Here is a 19,959-nt window from a genome sequence, read left to right as displayed (position 1 = left end):
TTGTGTGGTGTTAAATCCAGAACCTTTAAGGCATATTCATGAAGTGACCTAACTGAGTCAATGTCATCTCATCTGCTTATACGAGAGTTTATTTGAAAAAGTATCACTGTGATACAGCCAGGAGACATTAGCTTAGCAAAACATGGCCGTAACCTAAAGGCACAGCGCTTAAAATCTCACCACTACATGTCAGAAGATTGCATATTGCAGTCAAGTGAAATCTGTTTTCTTACCCCTTCCAATTCAAGTGCATAATCCTTGCTACAGTGCCCCCTGCAGGACAAACAACTCTGGCTGCCATTAAACTCTGGTGAGTGTTGGTTGTCAGCCCACTGTTTACCTCAGTGGTCAATATGGGGCCTGTCTAATCAGCTGACACTTATCAGGTGACTGGTTAGTGATTTAAATCAGTAAATATAAGTAACTGAAAATCAGTAATCAGTTGATAATATTGGGAATAAATGCATGTTTATGTAATTCATATTTATAAGTACAATATGCTATTTTCTAATAAATAACATTAAAATTTGTTTTTTACTCTATATTTAACTTAAGTTAAGGCAACACTAGTGAATCCAAGCTAGCTATATCCTTTGTTTGCCGTTCTTGTGCTGTGCTACAACAAATTCTAACTTCACTTTTTACATATCCAGCTGTCATCAACAAAAAAATTTAAACATTTTAAAATATAAAATTTTAATTCAATTCAATTTAATTAGCACCAAATCATAACAACAGTTGCCTCAAATGCTTTATATTGTAAGGTAAAGACCCTACAATAATACAAAGAAAAAGGAGAAAACCCCAACAATCAAAGAGACAGCAGGAAGGAGAACAGGAAGATATTTCCAGTAGAACCAGCCTGAGGGAGGGTTGGGGTGAGGTGAGGGGAGGAAGGCAGGCCTGAAAACTGAAGGCTCTGCCTACCATTCTACTTTTAGGAACAACAAGTAAGCCTGCAGTGCGAGAGCGAAGTGCTCTAATGGGGTGATACGGTACTGTAAGGCCGTTAATATAAGATGGGGCCTGATTATTCAAGACCTTGTATAATCTAAAATATTTTTTGTTTGAAGTGTGGTGCTGTTGTAAAACAGCAGGATGAAGATTTCAGTCTCTGATTTATATATTTTTTTAATTAATAATTATTTTTTTAACAGTGTCAGTCATATTATGCATGTTTGTCCATCATTTTTCCAACAGTCACTGAAGGCACCATTACTACACTTTCTCCATTTCATTTAATCTTTGTCTTCTGCTCCTACTTCCTGCACCATGTAATAGCAGCTAAAACCCTGGTGATTCCCATCAGCCCTTTGCTGTTCCATCCTCAGACCACCAAAATAGCCTTACTCCCTCCACTTCCATTCTTTCTTCCTTTCCTCTGCCCTTCTTCGAAGACTCTGGAACATCGGTGTCTAGACATGGCGGGTGAAAGGAGACGAACCGTGAGCGCTCGCTCTTCCTTTTGTCCAGCGCCCTCCCCGTCTCCCCTCCGACCTCCAGCTCCTGCCGTCTGCCCTCCATTGTAGGCGAACAATGCAGTGCCACTGGCTCTTCCTAAACATGTTGGGGTATTAAAATGACCCTCAGTATGAGCCACAGGGGTTGGGAGGGAGGGGGCCAGAGTGAGTGCTGTCATACCAACACACACACACACACACACAAACACACATACACACACTTTGACCTATAGGGGGGCTGTTTCAAACCTATTTGTGTCAGTCAGGAGGAGTTCAAAAGCCAGGAAATATTCTTTCACACACACACACACACACACACACACACACACACATGCAGAGGAGAGCTAAACTTGGCTGCACACAAAGCGTCAAAGATACGTCAGTCAAAACACATGGCAACCCAGGCTGTTTCTGTGTGTGTGTGTGTGTGTGTGTGTGTGTGTGTGTGTGTGTGTGTGTGTGTGTGTGTCTGGGGTCAAGTTCCTGTGAAAACACAAATCCCACCCAGAGATCCCCACTGTCCCCACCACCACCTACCAACAACCACAGTTCATCCACAGATGGAGTCATATCTCTGTTCCATCGCTGCAGTCAGGACATTTCAATTGTTTTATTATTTTTTTGATAGATATCTGGGCAGGTGTTTGATATTTAGGACGCCGTCTGTACTGTTCAATTTTGGGATTGCTTTGATGCCAATCAGTCCTTAAATCGATTTGATGAGACAAACAATGCAATGGCAAGCTCATCATAATTTGACATTTTGAAATCCTAATTTGGTTATGAACAAAATGAAAGACATTTTCTTATAAGGTGATTTTGAATTAGTCTTAACTTATATTAATAAAGTTGTATTCTGGGACTTTTTCTGTAGCTTGCATTTGTATTTGACTTTTTGATTTTTAAAGTCTTGCAGGACCCTGAATTTAGCTTTTTACGTATCCATCTATTATTAGCTGGTTTCACAGTGGGTCAGGAGTCCATCCCATCTGTGATAGGGCGATAGTAGGTCCAAACAATGCCGACATCGTGTATTATTATGTTTTTGGTAGCATTTGCATGTGTACAAATGTGTCATTCTGTCTCGAGGTCAACATAATGACTTATTGGTTGAAAATTGACCAAAAAACCCTTATCACAAGTGTGGCATGTGTTGTCCACATATAGAAAGTACTATACAGGCATTTTGAAAAAATCATGTTATATTTAACCGTTCATTCAAGGTCAACACATTTGAAGACTAAAGTGATGATAATTGTTGTGCCCCTCTTTAGCCCCTGCTGATTGATCACACCTAGTCAGGATAAAAGCATACCTGAGGCAAGCTTTCAGAAAGGCTCACTAGTCTTTGCCTTGGTGGTACCAGTTATTTTAGCCAACTTGCTCTGCAATTTAAGATAAAACGTCTTCTCATTGAAATGCTGGTGTTCGTCTCCATATTTATGTTGCGGTTTTTGGGCTGGGTTGTAACAATAATAATATAATATGGTATATAGTTGATTAATCGTGTTATTTCTTTGTAATGTACAGCGCAATAACAGGTTGTAAATGTTAAATAATAATTAGAATAAATGTATAACATTCCTGAATAGGTTTTTTTGTGCTCAAAACCTCTTGTCACTTATTTATATTTATTACAGATTGTACTCTATCCACATAAATAACAAATAATAAAACATAATTATAACCAAAATTATGCCAAGTGCAATCTAATACAATACAATACAACTTTATTTATAGAGCACATTTAAAAACCAACGGTATACCAAAGTGCTTCACATAAAAGACAGAAAATAAGACGAAAATATTATAAAAATTAAATATTATTAAATATTATAGGACCATAACAAAGTACCAAGTATGCTAATAGGTCAGTGTCACTAATACACAGGAAAAGCATAAAATGCATATCAAGTCAAACATGTTAAAAGCACAAAGCCAGAAAAGATATGTATAAAAGGTAAAATAGTCTAGGGATTAGATACAGGCATTAAATGGGTTTCAACAGGACAAATAACAAAAACCTGCACTTTGCACTTGTTTTTACTGCACTGCAAAAGTCTTAAAGTACGATTTGAAAGATAAAGAAAAGATTATTAATATAGAAAATTCAGTACTATTAGCTTAAAAGTACACACTGCCCAGAGAGTGATCTGACATGGCGGGGGTTTGTGTTCTTACTATGTGACTTATTATAATTATTTTATTATAAATTCCAATTCTTTTGATTTCTGTATCTAACCTTTAATGCCATGTTATCTTTTCTATTTCCGTTTCTTATAACTTAATGGTCACAAAAATGTGAATCTGCAACGGAATTCGGTTCAACTCACAAACAAATATGGAATGAATAAATGACAAATTTTGCACTGGTGGTCAGATTTGTTTTTTTTCCATTTACTTGCTTTGCCTGCCCTTATTTTCCCAAATGCACAGGTCTCCATTCGCACTGTGCAGTGATGTTCTGCACAAAAATGCCTTCACACTTCTCTAATACGTCCCTGTGCTTGTCTGCTTATCATTGTCTAAAGACTACAACGCAGAGCCTCGCATGGAAAGATAATTTATTACTCCCCTCTTGAAGCCGCCTCTGCAGTGACCCAAGCAGACAATAAAGCATCTCCACAATGGAAATGTTAATTTCCTCATTATCAGCCCTCTTAATTATTTGTTGTGACAGATAATTGCATGCAGGGTGTTTGATATCAGCAATAACCTTCTGCCTGCGTTGTCAAGGGGGCCTTGTTGCCTCTCCCTCCCCGAGCGTCGGTTTTCTCTGAGACAAAGAGCGAGGAGCGTGCGCACATAACCTTTTCTAAGCTCTGTGCCTCCTCTCCCCTCGCCATAATAGGAATAAATATTATAGATTAATTAATCCGCGCTGATTATAATTTAATCACTTTGCCTCCCGGGGTCACTGTATTAATATCCCACTTAGCTTGTACACACACATACTGTAGGCACACATACACAGCAAAGAATGGCATTATTCCAAACCCTGAGTGATGTGTTTTCTGCCTTTCCCTGACTTATTACAGTTTTTTCTGAATGCTTAAACCCTAACTGTGATTCCTGTAGCACAATCTCTAAAACTATTCAGACTTATAGCAAAACCACTCACTGAGTTTGCAAAACTAAAAGCACAAAAACTGCTTTGCACTCAGTTTGCAATTTTGTAACACACACTTTGCAAAACTGTAGGCACAATTCACTGCACAACACTCAATTACCAAATTTCCAACACACTCCTAGCAAAAGTATACACATGTATGGCTATCATTAACACTAATTTGCCAACTGTCTGGCACACTTTCACATGTGAAAACTTTTTTAGATAATTCGTTCACTTTGCAATCTGCCTAAGCACTATAATACAGGTAAGCTGTGTGTGTAGAGTACAATGGAGGGAGCAGAAAGAGTGAGAAGAAGAGGAGGCCGAGGAAGAGGACGTGGAGGTGAAGAAGTAGGATGAAGAGGACGACAAGGACAAGGAGGAGCAAGAGGAAGATGAGGAGGGGGGAGAGGAAAATGAGGAGGGGGGAGAGGAAGGGTAGGAAGAGTAAGAAATAGAATTACTGATGACATCAGAGCTACAATAGTGGACCATGTAATCAACCGTGGAATGACCCTGAGGGTAGCTGGCCAACGGGTCCAGCCTAACTCGAGCCGCTACACTGTAGCAAGTACCATAGGGACATCTTGAAATGAGAATCGGTTAGTACAGTCACTTCGCACAAAGACTTGTAGCACTGCCATATGCCAGTGAGAAACACACCAATACCATTGATGTAAAAATACTGAAATTGTTACTTTACAGAATTGCTAGATGACCAGATGCTGGGGGCAGAGGAAGCATGTTCACTGCAGACCAAGTAACCCATATAGTCATTATGGCGATTGCAAATAATCCTATACTTGGAAATAAACACTTGTGTTTGTTTTGATGTGTTTGAATAAACACCAGTACTTGAAGTTTGGATCCCTCTATGCTTATGGATCTATGACAGAAGTATGAGCTCAAACTGACATAGCCTACCTTGTGCACAGAGAAAGCAAAAGCCAGATGTGTTTTGTATTCATACCATCAGTGTGCAGTTGGCGCATTGTGTGCTTAGTAGATGATGGCTTGTGTGTACTGTTTGATACGGAAACACCACTTTTACGAAGGTGTGAAGAGTTAGTCTAGCTGTGTTCGCTTTTGCAAGAGAACTACAATGTTTTGATGATTGGGTGACAGGTTTTCTTATTTGTGTGAAGAGTTTTGCAAAATTAGCCAATAGTTACAAAAAATGTGCTTAAGCAATCAGAAAAAACTGTAATTACCAGTAATGTTGTATTACAAGGCTTTGGGCGTTTTCAGGAAATCTACACACACGCAAAATGCATGCACTCACAATACACGCGTGTGTTTTTGACACACTTTATAGTGTTTATGCTTTTTGTTGAATCATAAAAGGGAATGAGCAAAGAAGTTCAGGTCTCTAACGATTGCTTCAACACCAAATGATAATTTACGGCAGGTATGTCATGAATACGTATATTTGAATAAACAAACAAGAAAAAAATCACCTTAAATATAACGCTAACTTTATGTTAATTGATGCTTAATTTACTCAAGTTATACAGGATTTTTTATGAAATGGACCAAAAAAAAGGAAAAAATAAGATGAAAGACTTTAATGTATGAGGGTGGTGAAAACCCATTCTGAGGCATGAGACAGGTTTCTGACAGGTTTTTTTCTGCTCTTGATTCTGTGTGATGTCAGTAAGAGCAGCCCACCCAGCTGCTTCTGTTGATGAAAGCCAGCCAATCACAACAAAGTTGGCTTAAAGGGGGCGGGAAAAGGAGGGGAAATTATTTTTCTTTCAATTATGAATCATACATCCTTTCTGCCTATTGCCACTTTGCATGATTTAAAAGGGACAAGAGAGCTAAGACAAAGAAGTAAATATATTTCCCACAATGCAATTCAAAAGCATCTTATGCAACAGCACAGAAACCCTAAGTTTAAAAAAAAAACTCTCCTCCAGAGACACATAAGAATTTTATGGAGTGCAGTCATCATGACTCTTAAGCTACTCATCAGATGTAAAATTAGTGTGTGTAAAAACTCAAAAAGAAGCGCAAACGTCATCACAGTCGCATGTTTTTCTCATTAAGGAACACAGAAAAACACAGACCCTTTAATCACACATCAAATCTCTCCTCTGCTCCAACCAAACCTGCATGTAATGCCGACTGATCTTGGATCCATTTCAGCGCCGTGCATTTAGCAAAGCCAGGTGGCCTTGAAGTGATTTTCAATGTAGGAAGAAAAAGCATTTTCATTCCTGCTAACAGAAGCTGCTAGCTAAGCTGCAGCAGGGCAGCTTGCAGTTTTCCTGTCCTACAAACGAGTGCTGAGACAAGCTCGCTGCTAGCCAACACGAGGAAACCCCTCCCCACCCTCATGTTGAAACACCAATTTCATGAGTTGTCAAGTCTAATTTGCTACATACACAAATATGGGGGAAAAGATATTTAGAAAAAGGATCCAAGATGGAAAATAGATATATATTTACACAAAAAACTTCAGTTTAAAAAACACAGCGCTGTTGCTTTCTGCCTTGTTTTGAACATTCGTAAACTGTAAGTCATGAGATACGTCCACCATCTGCCTCGTAGGGATACGTGTCATCTTCTATCCCCATGACTCCACAGAGCGCAGTCTCTGCATGCACGAGCCAAAATATTTTGAACTTTTTTTTCTTTGGTGGTAATAACGGCAAAAAGAGAGCGTGGAAAGAAAAACATACTTTCCAAAATAAAACAGCAAAGAAAATGTAAGTAAAGTCATTGAAATCTCTATCTGACTCACCTCTACGTGATCCACCACAGTGAGAATGAAAGTGAACAGAGGCACAGCTGAAGTTAAGTTATAGCAGTGACGCTATAAGCACAAGACCATAACCTTTAACGTGACAATGGCCAGATTTCCACGAAAGGTGGTATTCAATAACAGTAAAAGACGTTTTCACCTCTAAGGACGTCGGAATTTTTCAAATGTAGACTTTCATCACGTGTTTGTCTTACAGTGCAGAGCATCAGTTCTAAATTAGTTCCTAATTAAGAATGAATTAACCTGAGGGAGTGTTAATACTTGTATACAGGGGTGTCCCAGTCTAGCTGGTTACATTTTAATGCCCTCACTAAAATAACTAAAGGTTAAAATGAGCCTGGTTCTGCTGGAGGGTTCTTCCTGTTAAAAGGGAGTTTTTCTTTCCCACTGTCGCTAAGTGCTTGCTCATATAGGCTCATCTAATCATTAGTTTTCTCTGTATTATTATTGTAGAGAGATATAAACAGTAAAATATAAAATTTTCACCACAATTTCTGTTAATATTTAAAAGCTTTACAGTCATTACTGTACAGGTTGGTACACAGTGGTACAATCAAATCCATTGTTCAGGTGGTTTTAAAGCGGTGTAGTGCATTATGTAATTACTTATTACAGTTTATTAAATGATTGAAATTACAGTTTAATTGTTAAGGAATGCAATTAGTAGCCCTTTGCTCTTAAATGCATGTAATAATTGTGCAGCTGCTTTAGAGTGTGCACATTTTTGACTCTTTATTTATGTATTTATTTATATTTTACTAGGGCCTTCTTTTTTTGTCCTATTTAATGTAGTAAATTAGCCAGCAGGCACATCCCCATTCATGCCACAGACTGACAGCAAAGCACACATTCCCAGTTTGATGTCAAATGTCCATATGAAGTAACTTTAGCCCAGCTACAGGTGCAGCATGCAAGGTGTTTTGCTTCTCTCTCTGGAAACACACACACACACACACACACACACACACACACGCACACACACACACACACACACACACACACACACACACACACACACACACACACACACATTCCTGACACGGTCTAAAGTGATTTTAAACCCCTTACATTCTGCACATGCCTTCCTTCATTTTTGTTTCCTTTCCCACTGAAGTTCAGCTGGTGTCCATCTTCACACACACACACACACACACACACACACACACACACACACACACACACACACACACACACACACACACACACACACACACAGGCTGACAGCTTATGCTACCTCCCACATGTGTGACAGGTGTCAGGCCCAGTGGGAGCATTTACAGCCCTTAAACCCTTGACATTTGACCGTTGACCTTCTTTACTCCTTCAACCCTGAGACACCTGCAAAGGCCGGAGTAACTCCTACAGGTGGAAGAAGAACATGATACACAGAGAAAACAACACCACTATGAAGCAGCGAAGCGAGCTTTAGGTTGGTAAGTTTTTAAAATAAAAACCGTTGTAATAAAAATTTTACTCTACCAGTAATTACTGCCAGTATTTTTTAAGTCTTAAATAATTGAATTATGAATGAAACTCAAGCTAATCTAGACTGAAAGTTGTGGATACCCAACGTAATTAAAATTAAGTTCACAAACATTACTAAATAAAAGGAGGCTGGTATTTATTTAAGTACTTATTAAGTAATATTCAGTGAAATATGAGGCATTCCAAAGATGTTCTGATTATTATAAGTCATTAGCTGCTGTGTCAGTGTTAGTAAGTGAGCAGGTGATCCCTAAATTCTTTTTCGTGTTTGCTTTTCTCTTTTACTTGAGTGAAAAATAAAATGAAAGAGAGAAAACAGTCTTCTGAAATTAACTATTTTTAACATAAAGATATCTTTTAATCACCTGAAATCACCTGTTTATGTCAAAAAGAAATAAGCCGGATACAGTTTTAAAATTTTTTACATTAAAAGAGTTTTTTTATCTTAGTCAAAATGTAATTTAATATTTGGTCTTTTTACGTGTGTGATCATTTAGCCTGTTTCATGATGTGCTGTTAAACACATTATGACATTTTTAGCCTCCATACTAATGAAAGTGTTTTTTTTTAATTTGCAACCTAAAAAAGAAGTTGTTGGTTTTCATTTTAAAAACTGAGACATTTTTAAGTAACTTCTAAAGAAAAAAATGCACAACTAACTAAGGAAAAAATGTGCATATATATATAATTTTTTTTGGCAAACTAACTCACACAGTTAAACCTCATTTACACCAAGAATATTATCAGATAGTGATGCAAGATATTTTTCCACTATTGAATTAATTAATGAATTCAAGACTGAACAATAAGATCAGACAGAAAGGATGTTCATATTTAATTTTGACCTGTCTGTGTCCCCATACTAATTCATGTATTTAAATTAGAAACATATTCCAAATGTGCATCAGACCAATTTTTGTGTTATAAAACATACACATATACTAAAGAGAGAGAGACATATTTATCAGTCAGGGGGCCTCTCCATTCTCACTTTTACTTCTCAGTGCAAAACGTGAAGGAAACACAAAAATGCTTGTTAATGGGATTGCACATACAGACCAAGGTCTTTATCACCCAATCAAACATGCACATACAGTGCATACAGCACAACCACACAAAGACACTCAGAGTGCCACGTTTTAATGAAAACATCTATATCAAGCAGCTGTTCGCCAGATGTAAAGAAGGACAATTACTGTAGTGTTTTCCGTTTGATTGCAAAATGGGGGAAACTTAATTAAAATTCACAATGATTAGCATACGCATTGTGCATATGCTGGAAATTCAGACAGTGCACACACCACTACCACCCAGCCTAACAGCCCCACCCCCATTTCCTCACTCGGGGCTCCCCAGCGTGTTGGCTGTGAAGTGAGTTTAAAGAGGATAAACACCCCCTTTTAAACTCTCCCCTCATTTCCTCCATGGCCTCCTTAAGGTAATCTCCACACACACACACACACACACACACACGCCTAGACGCACATGGCTGGCTGGAAGTTGACCCTTGACCCGGACAGATTTCACGGATTATCCCGTTTTTTTGTCTGAGCATTGCCTTTCTGATCCACTTCTTTTGCCCTCATGTTTAAAAGACACACCCACCTTTTTTTTCCTTTTTCCCTTCATGCTCAAGCTGATAAAGCCTCTCCATGCTTTACCTGGATTCCCAGGCTTTGTAACCAATACCACTGTCTCTCTAAGCCATACAAATACAGGGAGGAGGTTAGTAAAGAGGGAGTCTAAGGGTGGGGGGATCGAGGACTGAGAGGCAGGCAGTAAACAATGTAGAGCTGCAGAGAGAGGTGCTGTACATTCACACTTAAGAAACAAGGACTTTTTGGGAGAAAGGGTAAAATGCAACTTTAACACAAATCACAGCTTTCAATTTTTTTAAAAAGTTATAATTGATTTTTTACAGAGCAGAAAGGAAAGGCTTGGAATATTTTTAGAAAACCCCGAGACCAAAATTAGAAAAGACAGAAGAAATTAAATGAACAGAGATTTAGCAGGCAGGGATTAAGGGTTAAGTTAAAAAAGAAAAAGTTAAACACTGCATCCACCACCAGCACTACCCACCCACGCCTTAGCCTTTGAAGTGATTAGACAGCTTCCAGGGCAGAGGGAAAAGCCATTGACTCACCATATATTCATGCCACTGGTTAAACAGCAGACTTAGGCAGAAGAATAGAGATTAGCTGCACTCTCAGCATCTCATTACATCCTAAAGGAAACCATTCAAGTGGGCTTCAACAGCTGTTTTGCACGATTCACCCCATCTCAGCCAATGAATGAAAGTCACATCAAGCTACTGTCACCAACAGAGAAATAAAAACACTGTGGATGCTTAGTGGCAGCAGCAGCAGGATCGCAGATAAGCAACATCGCACAAGCTGCGAGTGACAAACAGCAGAAATTTGAGTGACGGAAAAGCCAAAAAGAGCTTGTAACCTGTCAATCAAAGAAAAAAACAACAATGTGTCCTTCTCTGACCCTCCCCTCATACTGTGAGTGACATTTTGATTGGACAAGGCACTAAAAATATAACATCTAATAGGGGCTTGTACGCTGTCAGTCACAGGAGCAGAACCCCCTCTTTCACCTTTCATGCCTTCCACTCACACATGCTTCATAATTGTGGGACTGTGGGGGAAACAGGTATTAAGCAAAGCTTTCAATGTTTAATAGATGCCATTAAATGCACCTTTAAAATTCTGTCACACTGTCGACTATATTGTGACAGTCAGAGTTTGGAGGCATCTACTGATCACTAGACAGCTGTCATGCCTTACTGACTCTCATGAGGTCGAAGAGGCTCTTTATTTATTTATTTTACCAGGTTCAGGGTGTGTGATGACGTAAACAGGAGGGATTGCCTTTGCATCAGTTTTCTACATGCATCAGTGTTTGGAAAGTGAGCCAGTCTTTTATAATTTTGTAGCTGTACATTAAAAGGTGACATTCAGCTTCAGTTTAAGGGGCTCAGCTGCAGTATTCTATTAACTGTGTAGGAATTACCGCTATTTTTAGCACATTTGGCCCTGAAAGGTCAAATGTGCTACAACTTCAGAAAACACCAGCAAGTAGAAAGACATTTCTAAAGCACACGAAATACAATGGATGTTGAATAAAACACAAGGGAAATAGAAGAAAATGCCACAAAAGCTCACAAATAAAATGCAAAACAAACAAACAAATTTTAGTGTTTTTTAGTTCCAGTACATTTGACCTTTCGGGGTCACTGTAGTTCATATCTAACAGTTAATGCAATACTTTTGTTACATCCTTTAATTTAAAGCTGAAAGTCAGCACTTTAATCGTATATTGATTTAATGTCAGCTGTGGTGGTAGACAGCTACAAAAGTACAAAAGCGGTGTCACTGTCCAAACACTTATCATCTCTGACCTTTCAGGGCCACTGTAAGAATCCCCCATTCAGATGTTCAAAATTAATTGGGCAAACTGACAGAGAATGGTCCAAAAAACAGAGACCAGCTCACCAGGTGAAGATGCCACGTTGATGCTGATAGGAAGGAAACACTAAATCAAATTACTACTCTTTACAACCAAGACAGAACATTATCTCTGAGTCTGAGATTAGAGGTGGTTGGAGTTTCAATACCATCGTAGGCATTGATATCCAAAGTATGTTAAGTGATGACGTATGAATCCTGCTTCCGGGTGCAAATTACTCTGTGTTTATTAAGACTGTTGTGTTTTTAATATGTTTTAATGCTTTGTATCTTGTTCTATTTAATCTGAACAAGCCCCTAAAAAAGTCCGTGATCACTGTCGGCCTCTCTCGGTTTTTATTACTGTTCATTTTAAAGCCCAGTTTTTAAAACCTTACATGTAACTACAGCCCAGCCCATGCAGCAGTATATTAATGACTAACCTCCTATTGTGGATGGATTATCTCAGTTATTCTCCTGAAGTTTGGTCTGTTTACATCCTGCCATTCGATTGCATTTGTCCCTAACCTTCGGGATCCCTCATGTTAACTTTTATCGTGTGAAAAAAGTTAGCATTCATCCTCCATCTTCATTGTGTTTATGTTATGCTAACCGTGGCTGTGTAGCTAGCCATCACGTAGCACATCATTATATACCAGCTAGCCCAACTTCAGTAACCCTACAAACGCCACTGCGGTTTAGTTTTGTCTTCATTTATGTCGGAAGTGATAGCAGAGCAGTATGTCTTAATTTTTTCAGAAATCCCTCAGTCAGAACATGCTATATCATGTTTAGGTGTAAACTAGCGAGCTAACTCCCTGCTAACTTCTAACTCTGTTAAACTTCATAAATCCTGTTTTCATGGATGCCTGGATGTTAAACTTAATTGTTACACCTGGTAGAGCAGCAACACTGATCGTTTTATTAAAGATAAAAGAATTTTGGCAGTTTTTCAACTCTCATTGATCCCGCAGTGATCGTTTGACTTTGGGACCTGAAGTGTAGTTTGGGCCCAGACACAGCTAATGACGTCAGACTTAATGACTGGATACTAGCATGATGGGAACGATACCTTGTTTATATCTTCTATGTTCAGTATTTAGCCCACTTAATTGGGTTAAATTATTATTATTATTATTATTTTTTAGAAAATGAAAAAATATAGCTCAAACATCCATCCATTTGCTTCCGCTTATCCTTTTCAGGGTCGCGGGGGGCGCTGGAGCCTATCCCAGCTGTCATAGGGCGAAAGGCGGGGTACACCCTGGACAGGTCGCTAGTCTGTCGCAGGGCTAACACACAGGGACAGACAACCATTCACACTCATATTCACTCGCACATTCACACCTAGTGGCAATTTGGATTTTCCAATTAACCTATCCCCACAAGCTACATGTCTTTGGATGGTGGGAGGAAGCCGGAGTACCCGGAGGGAACCCACGCAAATACGGGGAGAACATGCAAACTCCACACAGAAAGACCCCGGCCTGATGGTGGAATTGAACTCAGGACCTTCTTGCTGTGCAGCAACAGTGCTAACCACCGTGCCACCGTGCTGCTCAAACATGTGCTAGAAAAAAATGCCAGCGTTGACTTTCCCATCTATTTTATTTATAGCCTATAACACATTTAAATAGCAGAAGCTGAATCAAAGCGCTTTAGAGAGCAGCACATTTACATTCCAGTTCTCCAAAAAACACACAAAATACATGAAAAGCTGACAGCTTTGCTTTGTTGTGTTAATTATTGTGGAAAGTAAAAATCACAGTGAGCGGTCATGAAAATCTGTTTAGAATTTGCTAATTGATAATGAATCATTTCATAAATCATGACATGTTGATCTCCACTACATTAGTTACCTTTGTAAGTTTTAAGTATCTGTATCGGAATTAGTATCAGGAATACTGCCTCCATATTTATGGGATATCGGATTGATACTACTATCGTACACTACTACTTGAGATCGTACATTCAGAATTTGGCGTAAATAACTTAAAACAATGGATCCATCCTGCCTCCTATCAACAGTTTAGGCTTGTGGTGGAGCCTTGTGCTAAAAAAGAAGGAAAAGGCCAACTAACTGAAGATAAGCAACTAAAGGTTGTATTTCAACAAGTAAAACAGTTTAATGACAGCTTTATGTGCAGAAATGCATTAAATAAAAGATTGAATAGCTTTAATTTGCTAAAACACATAAAAACAGAAGATATCACAAGTTTTTATACAGTTTAGGATTTTTTTTTCTAAAGCCAAGTCTAGTTTTAAATTATATTTTATGGAATTAATAAGGTTGGCTCAGGATGAAGAGAATTAATTTAGCAAGTAAACGGCATGGCCATAAAACATGCTAACCTTTAAATGCACAAGTTTCTGATTTGAGTTAAACACAAAACTAATGTAATCAAGTGCCACAGATGTTATGAAGGAATGTGTGTGTCAGAGAGAGAGAGAGATTTTTCTATATAGGAAAGTGCACAATAAAACAAAACAGGGAACAGACCGGAACACATCAAACTAGAAAAAGATGAATGTGTTCTTTGTTGCTTAATCTAAAGTGAACTCTGCTTTGCGTGCTATTCAGGAAAGAGAGTGCGTGTGTGTCTAAGCCATTCAGCATACTGTTGCAAGGCTCGCTGTGCTTTGACACTAAAATAAACCTCAAGTGAACCGTTTGTCTGATTTTCCCATCAAAATAATGAAACATGATCAGGTTTCGCTGCGCTGTGCCAGGGAGCATCCAAGGTCCACAACTGTCAAGGCAGACTTCAAAGACTTGTGGCCCTACTGCACTTCGCCTACCCTGGCCTCGCTGACTCGCTGGCTGGATGACATTCCTGGGTTGTTTCTGCTGCTGTGTTTTTTTCCTTTTGTGCCCTGACATCCAGCCTGTAGCTCTCACAGCAAAATTACAGCCAATATTTAAGAAGGGGGGAACCTAGCCGGACAGCGAGCTCACAAGGAGACTGAGAATGTTTTCTGGACACGCTGCGCAGAAGAGATCACTGTCACTTGAACACTTGCTACTCGTTCCTGTCAAGAATGGCAAAACTGGAGCCCAAGACTCAGAAGGCTTATTCCAGGACAGAACAGGAAGAGGGTGGAGTTCTTTCAGCGCAAACGGAGCTGGAGATGTCAGGAAAGAAAAAGCTGACGGAAAACAAATGACTTCCAACATGGCTGTCTTCTTCAGTAAACAGAAAACAAACACATGGAGCAACAAAGGGGAGCCAGAACAATTAGTAACATCCTCTTTACAACAGGAGAAGAAGGGGGATTATGTGAAATGTGGTCTTAATTTCGAGAAACACTACCACTAACAGCAGCGCTGCTATGAGATAAAAGCTAACAGTTGTCACAACCATGGACCCATTTGTTTACGGTAATTACACTCAGCAGTGCTGCCAACTGGGAAACAGGCTATGGCTGTTAGAAAGACCACAGAACTGTATTAGCTGTGTTCTCTAGTGGCTGCTAGCATATTTATCATTTTTCAATATTTATCAAATACTACAAGTATTTTATATTTTGGAATGTAGATTTTATTAATCTTTTAGAAGGGAAATGCAACACAATCTTGCACGTTGGGAACTGAGGTGTAACAAAACTTCACCGGCTGTATCAAATTTTGTTACACCTCAGTTCCCAGTATCGATACTGTGTCGCTATTTATGAAAATATGTATATAAATATAAAAAATGTTAACATTTTTTGCAAGTAGCATAACAGCATAATTATTTCAGTGAGGTCAAACACGTGTAAAATATGATATTATTAATTAAATACGTCAATCACTGAAAAAAGTATGAGGAATTAATTTACACTATACACGCACACTAGATGTTTGCTAGCCTTACAGAGTACCGCCAGATCAAATGCGATGAACTGCAGAGTATTCATTTGCAGTACTGGGTGGCCTGCGGCCTGTGGCATCACTACTGTCCCTTTCATTTGGAAGCGCCTGGAATGATGTGGGTGGATGAGTGTAGGTCCCCGTATCCCATTCGTGTGCAGTTTGTATCAGTCTGTGCATCTCTGTGCATGTGCGGTAGACTGAGCTGAAGGCCAAATGAAAGGAAATCACAGTAATCAGTCGACACGGTGAGATGCACTCACACAGCAGATATGGAATGAAGACACAGGGCTGGACCTGATTGTTAGTTTCTTGTACTCACTCTTATACTTAAGAGACGCAGAGACAGGACCTAGCTGAATGACTGACATGTATACAAATAACAAAAGACAGGAAGTGTATTGAATGCAAATGTTCTCTTTAAATCCCCTCTTAAATCTGGTTGTGATATGAAGACGAGTATCACTTTACTTTGGGTCATCGAATGCAGCAGCCTGCAATCACTGGCAATGGGTTACTGGCAAACCATCCCAAAAATACTGAGAAGAAAGATGGCAGGATGGCCCTGTGGTTAAAGAAACTATCATTCAGCCAGAGAATGCGGGTTTAAGCTCCATTCATGAACTGTAAGAATATCTCCCTACTGAGGTGTTCAGCTGAAACTCAAACATAACGTCTCACTGATTCCTGATATTGGATGATTCTTCAGGACCCCAGATAACAATCAATAACCGTGCTGGTAAAAGTTCCCTGCAAACATTTTAACCTCTTAACATTCACCAGGTTTCTGATGAGCCACTTAGGGTTAGAGTTTGCATATTTTTAGACGCTAAAAGTGGTAATTTTTCAAAGCCTGATACAAGAATTCTGGCCTTGCAGTTTGTCTTTTATAAGCTGTTTCGTTTGGGTATACCATTTAGGCAAAATGCTGTACGTCAAAGACAGAGTGGGGTTAAGCAGCCTGGCAGAGGTTTAAATGCAGTTTGACAGGTTACAAGCGCTACTTAACAAGGATGTTTAAACATATTGTACTTGACTGTAACGCCTACTGATCTGGTCACACTACCATTAAAAAAGCATTTGTACTTTTTAAAGTCATTTTTCAAGTCTGTAATTTTACTTTTACTTAAGTATATCTTTTTTAAAGTATTGTAGTTTGCTGCGTTTTCAATCACACCCGTTACTGAGTAAATTAAAGAAAAACAAAAAAAAAACACTGCGCTTCAGAAATACTGCAGGGAACGATGGGTAGCAGAACAAATTGGCGCTAAGGTCACGATAAAGATGGAGTCTGACATCGGTGTTACGGATCCAGTGAAAAAAGAAACCCCGTCGAATTCTGCTGACCCTGAACTCGAAGAAACTGATGTGGACCCCTGGCCGTATTTAAGGGACCATTTCGGCTTCAAGTGCAAGAAAGGCAACAGCTTTATTATGCAGCGTAAGCTGTGTTTGCCCAGAGAGACCAAGTTAGCAGCTTTTAAAAATTCCACATCAAACCTGCATGAGCATGTAGAGGTAAGTTAAATAAAACTTGTACCGTTGGTAGCAAAAAGGCTGTGCTCAAATTAATCACATTAAGTTAAGACATCTGTGAAGAACACTGCTAACGTTGGTTGGTACTAGCAACTTGCTGTAATCGGGCACGTTGTTGTCCACACAACTTACTTTTTTTTTACTGGGTTGGTAAATTGCCAAAAGAAAATGTGTTTACTTACGTTTTTCCTGTTTGTTAATAATAATAATTTATTTTAAAAAATAGTTAAATTAAAGACGGAAGCGGCTACTTTCTTACTTAACCCACATATGTTCACACTGTAGGCAAAAGAATAACAGAGCGCTCACTTGCCTTAGATTAGTCAAACACAGCTGACTTCTGTTACTTGTTAATTAGCACTTGCAACCTCCCATTAACTAGCCTGTTACTGTCCAATAAAAAAAACGAGGTATAATGGTATAATTTACCAGCAGTAGCTATGTAATGCATTGATGTCTTATTAGGGACTTATGAGGGAAAATATTTTATGTAAAATTTGGTGTGTTTAATGAAAACAAAATTGATTTACATGCTGATTTTTTTTTAAATTGTTAACAGAGAAAACATCTATCCAAGCTGAAGGCCTTCAGTGACTTTATAGCAACGCGGAAGCGAGCCCTGCACCAGAACCCCCAAGAAAGCAAGCAAAAATCAGTGATGTGATGGCATTGGGTGCAAACAGACGAGTATCACGGGCAAAGGTTGACAAGATCATGATTAATTTCATTTGTGAAGGTCTTCATCCATTTTCTGTGGTTGAACAACCTTCTTTTAAAGAACTTTTGTTGGCACTGAATCCTCACTGCAAAGTCATTTCCAGACCCACTCTCGGGACCAGAATAGAGGGAGCTGCCAATCAGATGAAAAACACTTTAATGTTGCACCTCAGTAAAGTTAGTCATGGTGCCACCACTACAGATTGTTGGACAGCACACCAGCAAAGTTTCATAGGAGTCACAGCTCATTGCATAGATGAGGAAACCTTGGAGAGGAGATCTGCTGCCCATGCTTGCCAGAGATTGAAAGGGTCCCACACCTTTGATGTCCTAGCTGGTGCCCTTGATGACATTCATTGTCAATACAGAATAATGGGGAAAAGTAGTAAGAATGACAACAGACAGTGGCTCGAACTTTATTAAAGCATTCAGTGTGTTTGGTGAACAAGGTCAGCCTGAGGAAGCGGAGTCAGAGTCAGATCAAGACTCTTCTGAAGAGACCAAAGCACACTACCTGGACACATTCACCATCCTGGAGCAAGATGGTGGTCTTGAGTACCAGCTTCCACCACATCAAAGGTGTGCATGCCACCTATTAAATTTAGTCGCCACAACAGATGCTGCCAAGGCAGAAGAGATGAATGATGCATACAAACGGCTATCACAAGCAGCCTTTGGGAAATGCCAAGGAATCTGGAATAAGTCAGGTCAGTCCTACATGAGAGCAGAAATTGTGGAAAGAGAATGCAAGTTCCAGCTCATCCGGCCAAATCAAACTCGGTGGAACTCAACATACATAGCTCTGGAGAGAATCATACGGATCATACAAGAGAAGGGGGAGGATGCTATCAGGAATAGGGATGGGTATCGTTTAGGTTTTATCTGATACCGGTGCCAAACTGGTACTTTTGAAACGGTGCCGGTGCTTAAACGGTGCTCAAACCGGTGCTTAAAGAATGGAGAACACAAAATTGGTCCTAAAACCTCTCATGTTCAGCTGTTTTTTGTAAAAAGATAACAATGTTAGCCTTTTCTGCAGCTATGGGGCATATATGGTATCACTCTTGGCTGGAAGCAGTGCTTAAACAATGGAAAAAAATTAAACTTTGTCCAAAAACCTCTCGTTTAGCTGTTTTCCACTTTTTCTTTGGTCATTTTAGCCTTTTTGGCCAGGGTGAAGGGAGTATCTGCCATCAAACAAGAAGACAGCTGCATGTAGCTATGATGATGTTTGCTAGTTCACCTTACATGCATTAATGTAATAACGTGGTTAGCCTACTCAACGTAAATTACACACGAACAACATTAAGCTACTCACGCAGAGAAGAACGGCTGCTGCTGCATCATCATCCTCATCATTTCTGCTACACTGGCAGGGCTAGGGGCCAGGACTGTACTCTTCGGGTTTTTGGGGGATGTTGCTCCGGGTCCGATAACTGGCAACCGACCCGCAGTAGATGTGCTCGGTGTGAGGTCTCGCAGCAAGCTATCAAATATGCCGCATTTCTCGGCTTTTAAAAAAAACGCTATCCGTCGCCAGGTGTTTCATCGGATTCGAGGTGTTACCTCCTTTGTCAGTA

Source organism: Diplotaxodon limnothrissa, linkage group LG23, assembly GCF_057381915.1.
Source record: "Diplotaxodon limnothrissa isolate DT_005_m linkage group LG23, D_limnothrissa_male_GT1.1, whole genome shotgun sequence".
NCBI lineage: Eukaryota > Metazoa > Chordata > Actinopteri > Cichliformes > Cichlidae > Diplotaxodon > Diplotaxodon limnothrissa.
The sequence above is the reverse complement of the archived record's forward strand: the minus strand, read 5'-3'. Positions refer to the sequence as shown.